The 8,800-nt window shown below is 45.9% G+C and overlaps 1 pseudogene; it reads left to right on the forward strand.

The window, feature by feature from the left end:
• Positions 1-1,820: 1,820 nt before the first annotated feature.
• On the forward strand, positions 1,821-3,139 carry LOC109487555 (annotated as a pseudogene).
• Positions 3,140-8,800: the final 5,661 nt, after the last annotated feature.

Genomic DNA, 8,800 nt, shown 5'->3' on the forward strand with positions numbered 1-8,800 from the left:
CGTCATCATGATGTAATTTAGCACGTCAGCAGAACGTACTGCGTCTGCGAAGAACCCTGTAATTTTTTCCGATTTTCGGTGGTATTTTTGGTCAACGTTGCATCAGAATTTTGCGGCAGACGATATTTTGTCCGACATAACATTTGGAAGCTACAAACGGGATAGCAACCTTATATGAGCAAATACAATCTTATATGAGGCGTTCTTCTAAAGTGCTATGTACAATACATTACGGGTTTTGCGCAGGTGCAGTACGTTCTGCTGACGTGCTATGTAATTTATGTGATTTTTTGCCTAAAACCGTTAAAATGTGTTTTTCCAATTAAACTCTGAGGAATACAACCAAATTTCAACAACAAAAAGTGTCTATTTTAAGATAATATTAATGGCTACTAAAACTCCGACGTCACAATGACGTTATAAAATGACATATAAAATATAATGACGTTATAAAATGACATAAAATGACAAAATTTGTGGCATATCTAAGATGTCGGCCACCTTTTATCGCAAATCTTGAATTTCTGAAATTACATTTTTTCCAGATACAGCCTCAAAAACGCAATGCTCATATGAATGTTTTTATGTGAAAAATACGGAGTTGTGATGAAAAATTAGTACAAAACGTGGTTTCTCCAGAGCTAATAATATTTTCCGGCATCTTGGATTTTGACCAATGACGTCATCAAATTAGCGTGAATTATGAACATTTAAAGATAAAAATTATATACAATTATATAAGTCGTTGTTCATGTTAGAAAGGAAGTATAATAAAAAAACAGAAAATTTTAATGTTTCAACCCAAATAACTGAATTTTCCAAAAAGTGCCTAAAAAGAGGGAAAGTTTAGGAAAAGTCACCAAATTTTACTGTCCTAGCGCAAGCCGTTCAAGTTGGCGCGGGCCTCAACCCCCCCGGTCTGAATAGGGTTAAAACAGACAACTTATATATCTAAATTAATTTACATATCTAACCAGGAAAGACTTGTGGTGTTTTCCAATGTGCCCTTGGAGATGACCCCCAGATCTACTTATAGATAGTAGTAGTGAGTCGACTAGTAGTGAGTCGTCTTCTCTTGGCGGTATCATCATCATTCACTGTGTTCTGCGTCTACAGTCGATGTCCTGTAGCCGCATTCAGTCTTTCTTCATCTCTTTTCACCGTGCCTTCTGCTTCGCGAGCTCTCTGAGCTCCCTGAGTTTCTTTTCTGTTGTGGGAGGGCCTAGCCCTCTGCGCTTCAGGTCTCCCTTCAGTAGGCTGAGTAGGTTGATACAATGTCTCCCCCTGCGAGCTTTATGTCTCTTAGATCGAAGGAATGAAAATTCCAGAGCGTTTTGTGCAGGTGTGTCTTGTGGCATTCTGAGAATATGTCCGAACAGAGTCCACCTGAGTTTCTCAACTTTCATGGAGAGAGGTTCCGTATTACAGACTTTGTACAGCGTGTCGTTGGCGGTATCTTGAACCTCATATCTTAGATTGCGTATCTTATCTGTAAACTCTTTCTTCATTAAAGTCTTCAAAGAAATGACCTGTCCGTGACCCTTTGTAAGTATAGGTTCCGTGTGGAAACAGACGGAAACACAACATGACTGTAACAATTGCATTTACTTCATACATTCATCTGTTATCTATTCAGCTCAGAGGACATTAAGGCCGTGTTTAAGTGAAGTCACCCAAACCGCGATTCGGGTAACTCACATTCCTCACATCTGGTCTACGTGCCACACACTCCTGTGAAACCGTGTCCGATCACAATTCGCTTGAGCTACACTTATTGCTGTTTGAAGATAACACGCAAGGTGGCGTGTTATCAATGTCAGAGGTCAACGCTCGGACGCCCTGACACCTGTCCGAGCGGTGTGGAACGCCCTGACACCTGTCCGAACGGTGTGGAACGCCCTGACACCTATCCAAACGGCACAGAACGCCCTGACACCTATCCAAACGGTGTGGAACGCCCTTACACCTGTCCGAATGGCACAGAACGCCCTGACACCTGTCCAAACGGTGTGGAACGCCCTGACACCTGTCCGAACGGCACAGAACGCCCTGACACCTATCCGAACGGTGTGGAACGCCCTGACACCTATCCGAACGGTGTGGAACGCCCTGACACCTGTCCGAACGGCACAGAACGCCTTGATGCCTATCCGAACGGTGTAGAACGCCCTGACGCCTATCCGAACGGTGTGGAACGCCCTGACACCTATCCGAACGGTGTAGAACGCCCTGACGCCTATCCAAACGGTGTGGAACGCCCTGAAACCTGTCCAAACGGTGTGGAACGCCCTGACACCTGTCCGAACGGCGCTGAACGCCCTGACACCTATCCGAACGGTGTGGAACGCCCTGACACCTATCCGAACGGTGTGGAACGCCTTGACACCTGTCCGAACGGCACAGAACGCCTTGATGCCTATCCGAACGGTGTGGAACGCCCTGACGCCTATCCGAACGGTGTGGAACGCCCTGACACCTATCCGAACGGTGTGGAACGCCCTGACACCTATCCGAACGGTGTAGAACGCCCTGACGCCTATCCAAACGGTGTGGAACGCCCTGAAACCTGTCCAAACGGTGTGGAACGCCCTGACACCTGTCCGAACGGCACTGAACGCCCTGACACCTATCCGAACGGTGTGGAACGCCCTGACACCTATCCGAACGGTGTGGAACGCCCTGACACCTATCCGAACGGTGTGGAACGCCTTGACACCTGTCCGAACGGCACAGAACGCCCTGAAACCTATCCGAACGGTGTGGAACGCCCTGACGCCTATCCGAGCGGTGTGGAACGCCCTGACACCTATCTGAACGGTGTGGAACCCCCTGACACCTATCCGAACGGTACAGAACGCCCTGACGCCTGTCCGAGCGGTGTGGAACGCCCTGACACCTTTCCGAACGGCACAGAACGCCCAGACACCTATCCGAACGGTGTGGAACGCCCTGACACCTGTCCGAACGGTGTGGAACGCCCTGACACCTATCCGAACGGTGTGGAACGCCCTGACGCCTATCCGAACGGTGTGGAACGCCCTGACACCTATCCGAACGGTGTGGAGCGCCCTGACACCTGTCCGAACGGCGCCTGCTTGCTGATGCCCCCCTACCAGCGTATCTCGGCCTAATGCCGACGTGGTCCCGCCAGAGGCGGTGAAGCTCGCCCTAGAACGGACACAATATTTGACCATTACTGCTCTTTAAGTTGCTGCCACGTAAAAGTTGGCATTGCATATAAATAAAGAAATATCACCCCGTAATCCATGACCAGGCGAAGTTACATTGAAATCACATTGCGTTTAGGCGCAAATCGCGATGCGGGAAAACCTATTCAAAGCAACCTCTAGAAGTGGCTTGGGATCGAGGCGCTTTTAATGTGATTTCGGAGCCTTTAGATGGAGCCACTTGAAACCGGCTTTGGGGTAAAACACATGTAAAACGCCTTGGGTGACTTCACTTTAACACGGCCTTAGTCTTGAGACTATAGATTGGGGAAAACCTGAAAAGAGAAAATGTCCAGCTGTTACATGTAGACTACTTTTTTCTTAATCTGTGAAGAATTCTGCGTTAGGATGACACATACCTTTTGTGTAATTATAGTAATTATGACCAAGAATGTGTGTTAATCTCATATTCTTATAACTGGCACGTATATATCATTTTATTATGTTTCAGCATGCAACAGTGTGAGTCAGTCAGCCTGGATCCCATATAAACGTTATGGCGATAAGAGCTGCGGTTAACAATAGAGTAAGAATACAACTTGTCTGTGGGGATTCAGGTTTATCTGAGCTTTTTTGGAAATGTTTTAAAAATGTTAAAAAGCGTGTGTTTCTCAATAAAACGTAACGCAAAAATTGGGTGTATTTCATTACTTACATATAGTTTATTGCCCACTTCGGCCTTGGGCTGATTCTATTGATTATTACCTAATTGACAATGTCAATCTCATACAGGCTCTCATAACTGTCGGAAACCCCCATGCACGCCCTCCCAATTGACCAAATAGATCGTCAAATTAATATATATCAGTGATTAACATGAAACGCTGGACGTTGTTAAAGCGAATACTAGGGAAGAGTAAAGATACTTCAGCCTGGAACATTACCTGGAATAGCCAATTCGGACAATGGACACAAGCGGCCAACATACAAAGTCCCCTTGCCCCATCGAAAATAGCGAATCTGCCTGGCCATGATATGACCCTCCTAAAGCGCCGGTTAATGAAGAATGAAGGCACTGCAGCCCCATGCTCACAATCTTTTAATTAAAATCAAACTGCATTCGTTTAGTACGTAAACATTCTTCTACATAAATGATCGATCTGCCCTACCAGTGCTTTTACCACATTTTGTCATAACAGCTAGCATGTTACAAAGAGTGTTGTGTACAGAGGATAGTCCACAATACCTGAACGCTTTTTGGAGAGAAGGGCAGAACAATCAGGTGTCGCTACGACAAACATAAATATGAAGCATAACAGAGTTTACAACGGTGCCAATAAACTTTCAAAGATACAATACAAACAACAAAGACCAATGTGTACCTCGCTATGCTTCAATTGGACACAAGACGTGCTCCCACACAAATTTGTGTTTGCTTTTCTGGCATAGAAATTCCAAATTGGGTTTCACATAGCTCAAGCCCGTCACTGTGACTTAGGCCACACCGACTTAGTTTTATGGATGACATTCACGCGCGCACTGATTTTTGCCTGTTCTAAAAAAAAAAGAAGCCATAGGTGACAATCCTCCGTGAAGTTTTATATATTTCAACAAAATCCCAAGCGTCAACGCCAGACCTACTGTGCAGACATTATAATTAAGCAACGGTTAATACAATGAGGGCCCGTCACAAGCATAAAACATACAAAGAGCTAAATCCATGACTTCTCCCAGGGCGTGTAAAGATACTGTGCTTCAAGTTCGAAGTTCATTTTAATTACACACACACAATCATTGCATTCACATAAAGATCGGACTATCATGGTCGTGTCTAGTAACAAAGACAGCCCCACCGTCTTACCGTGCCTGTACCTAATTAACCCTACCTAGACCGGGCTTTTTTGACCCCCCCCCCTAAGAACTCGCGAACGGTATGTCGTATGACCACCAAATTTTCAGGGAATGGTGTACTAGTAAAAATGTATCATATCTACAATTTTTATGTCGTTATGACGTAATATGACGTCATTATAAGTACGACCAAATATCTCGGTGTTTCCATCTCCTCAAACTTGACCTGGGGCAGACATGTCGATCTAGTTACAGCGAAAGCAAACAGAACCTTAGGAATGCTGAGACGCTGCCTACGAATCTCAAGCAATGCGGCAAAGGAGAGAGCTTACATGGCTCTTGTAAGACCCTCCTTAGAGTACGGCTGTAGTGTCTGGGATCCCCACACCAAGGACCAGGTAAGTAGGTTGGAGATGGTCCAGCGTAGAGCTGCCCGTTTTGTCAGCAGTGACTATAGACGTACAAGTTCTGTTTCATCTATGTTGCAAAACCTGGGCTGGCAGTCTCTGGAAGTACGTCGGAAGATCGCCCGCCAGGTCATGTTTTATAAGATTATACATAATGCTGTCTCCGTCCCACACTCAACCAGGATTGTCCCGGTGGCTCGATGCTCCCGCCGCATCAATCACACTCAAACATTGCAGGCCATCGCGAGCAGAACCAACTTCTACAGGCTCTCGTTCTTCCCCCGCACCATCAGGGAATGGAATGAACTTAAGCCTGGTGCGGCGGAGGCGGGGTCTCTTGCCCAGTTCAAATCTAAACTGGCGAGGACCCTGCTGCATTGAGCCACCCCATCATGTCTTGTATATATGTAAATATTACTAACGCACTAATGCACTTGTCCCGTCTTTAGCACACACAAAATCAGTTGTCTTATGTTCCCTTCTCATTTATCCTTGTTTTACCTTTGTTTTTATGTACTGGGTCACAATTGTAACTAATCAATGCGTAACGGCTGCCAATAATCCTACATGGTAGGGCTAGGCAGTAACGGAGATGATGATGATCTTGGATTTTGGCCAATGACGTCATCAAATTAGCATAAATTATGCATATTTAATGATAAAATTTACATAAAATTATATGGTGTGTTATTAATATTAAAAACCATGAGTAACTTGGCATAAAACCCATAAAATTCTATTGTTGAAACAAAAAGTTCACTATTCACACTGCGCAGTCATTGGTACATCCTTTATGAGTTATGGGGCAGTGCCGGAGTCGCGCGGCGAGGCCGAGTCCCACTATATGAAATATAGGATAACGGGGTGGGTGGGGGGGCAGCGAAAAACTTTCCCAAACAAGAAGGGCTAAACCCTTCCCCACCCACTCCCTGGGACTGACCTAACACCACGCTCCTTCGGCGTTGCGGATGCTTCCAATGATCGCAATGGTGATTAGCCTGGCTGGCATTCATATTTAAAGGGATAATGACGTCATGCAGGATTTAACCAATCACAGCGCAGTGTAAATAGTTCACTATTCACACTGCGCAGTCATTGGTACATCCTTTATGAGTTATGGGGCAGTGCCTGCGTCGCGACGTCCCAGCCTGGTTACCCTTACTATAAGTCTTAATATAGTACTAGTAACTTTCCCTTCTCTTCACTTCTCTTCTCTTCTCTTCTTATAACCATCCCCATACTCATCCCCATACTCATCCCATTCTCATCCAATTCTCATCCCAATCTTATCTATACCTCCCAAAGCCTAGACTTACATCTCTTCTTCTCGGAAGAGCATACCCAACTGAGCTGGCTTTATCTAATAATTTATCTTTACAGCCACCCCTACACGAATTTTTTATGCAAACAAATTGCATTTACAACACAAGTTACAGTGTACAACTGTAAAGTGTCTTTCATTTAAACTCGTGTTGGCCTAATCCTCCGGAATCCTATTTGTAACATGAAACCGGATTTAGCCCCGGAGCTCGTTATTTTCCCCATCCACTGCTACCCACACTCTCCTGACTAATGTGAATCGAGCTTCTGGCTTAGGGTGGGTTTGACGCTTATCTCTCTCTGAATAAATCCCTAGTAGAGCAAAATTCAAAAATCACCGGAAGTCCACTAGCCAGTTGGATTAGTCCAACTCTAATCTCATCTCCTCCTCATTAACCTCTCAATTGTCAACGAGGTAAAATCTCATCGCCTCGAATTCCTGTACAGAGGCAAACCCAACCTTCCGATGAGTAGATCTGTTTCATTAAACGGGTGTTCATCGACAATCATAAAGTGCGAAACACAACAGGTAGCCTAACCACCACTGAGTGCCCAAAGGGCACCCATACGACAACTCGACACTCACTACCTGTGACGCAACACATGTATCAACACCCGCCATGTGTGCATGCGTCTATCTGCGACCGAGCACCCACGTGTGGAACGTCCCAAGGAGACAGTCACGCGACAACTTAGACAATCACTTAACCGTGATGCCACGAGTGCCTGCACGCGGAATGTGCTAAGAAACACAATAAAACCACCTACGATCACTTTACATGCGCTGCATAAGACATTAGCGCTCGCCCTATTTGGATCCGTCCGACTGTCTGCCACTGAGTTTCTGCACATTCATGTATTAAAGAGACACTCACATGACAAAATATCGACGATCACTTAACATGGGACGCAACAAAAACATCAGCGCTCGTCTGTACGTGGAAAGTACCACCAATACACTCACATGACAATACCGACGATCAATTTACATGCGACGTCAAGAAAACATAAGAGCTCGCCATGTCTAGATCCGTCCAACTGTCTGCCACTGAGTACCTACACGTAGACTGCCCAAACTAGACACTCACATGACAACATCGACGATTACGTACTTTACATGCGACGGAACAACACATCAGCGCTCGCCATGTTTGGATCCGTCCGACTACATGTCACTGAGTGTCTGCACATGCAATTTGCATAAGAGACACTCACATGACAACATCGACGATCAATTTACTAGCGACGCAACAACACAGTCGAACTCGCCACTGTTAGATCCGTCCGACTGCCTGCCACTGAGTGTCTGCACATGCAACTTGCATAAGAGACACTCACATGACAACATCGACGATCAATTTACATGCGACGCAACAAGACATCAGCGCTCGCCATGTTAAGATCCGTCCGACTGCTTGCCACTGAGTGTCTGCACGTGGAATGTGCATAAAAGGCACTCACATGACAACATCGACGATCAATTTACATGCGACGCAACAACATATTAGCGCTCGCCATGTTTGGATCCGTCCGACTGCCTGCCACTGAGTGCCTGCACGTGGAATGTGCATAAGAGACACTCACATTACAACATCGACGATCAATTTACATGCGACGCAACAACATATTAGCGCTCGCCATGTTTGGATCCGTCCGACTGCTTGCCACTGAGTTTCTGCACGTGGAATGTGCATAAAAGACACTCACATAACAACATCGACGATCAATTTACATGCGACGCAACAACATATTAGCGCTCGCCATGTTTGGATCCGTCCGACTGCCTGCCACTGAGTGTCTGCACGTGGAATGTGCATAAGAGACACTCACATAACAACATCGACGATCACTTTACATGCGACGCAACAACATATTAGCGCTCGCCATGTTTGGATCCGTCCGACTGCTTGCCACTGAGTGTCTGCACGTGGAATGTGCATAAGAGACACTCACATGACAACATCGACGATCACTTTACATGCGACGCAACAACATATTAGCGCTCGCCATGTTTGGATCCGTCCGACTGCTTGCCACTGAGTGCCTGCACGTGGA

The sequence above is a fragment of the Branchiostoma belcheri genome, unplaced genomic scaffold, assembly GCF_001625305.1.
Source record: "Branchiostoma belcheri isolate BF01 breed outbred unplaced genomic scaffold, Haploidv18h27 scaffold895, whole genome shotgun sequence".
Taxonomy (NCBI): domain Eukaryota; kingdom Metazoa; phylum Chordata; class Leptocardii; order Amphioxiformes; family Branchiostomatidae; genus Branchiostoma; species Branchiostoma belcheri.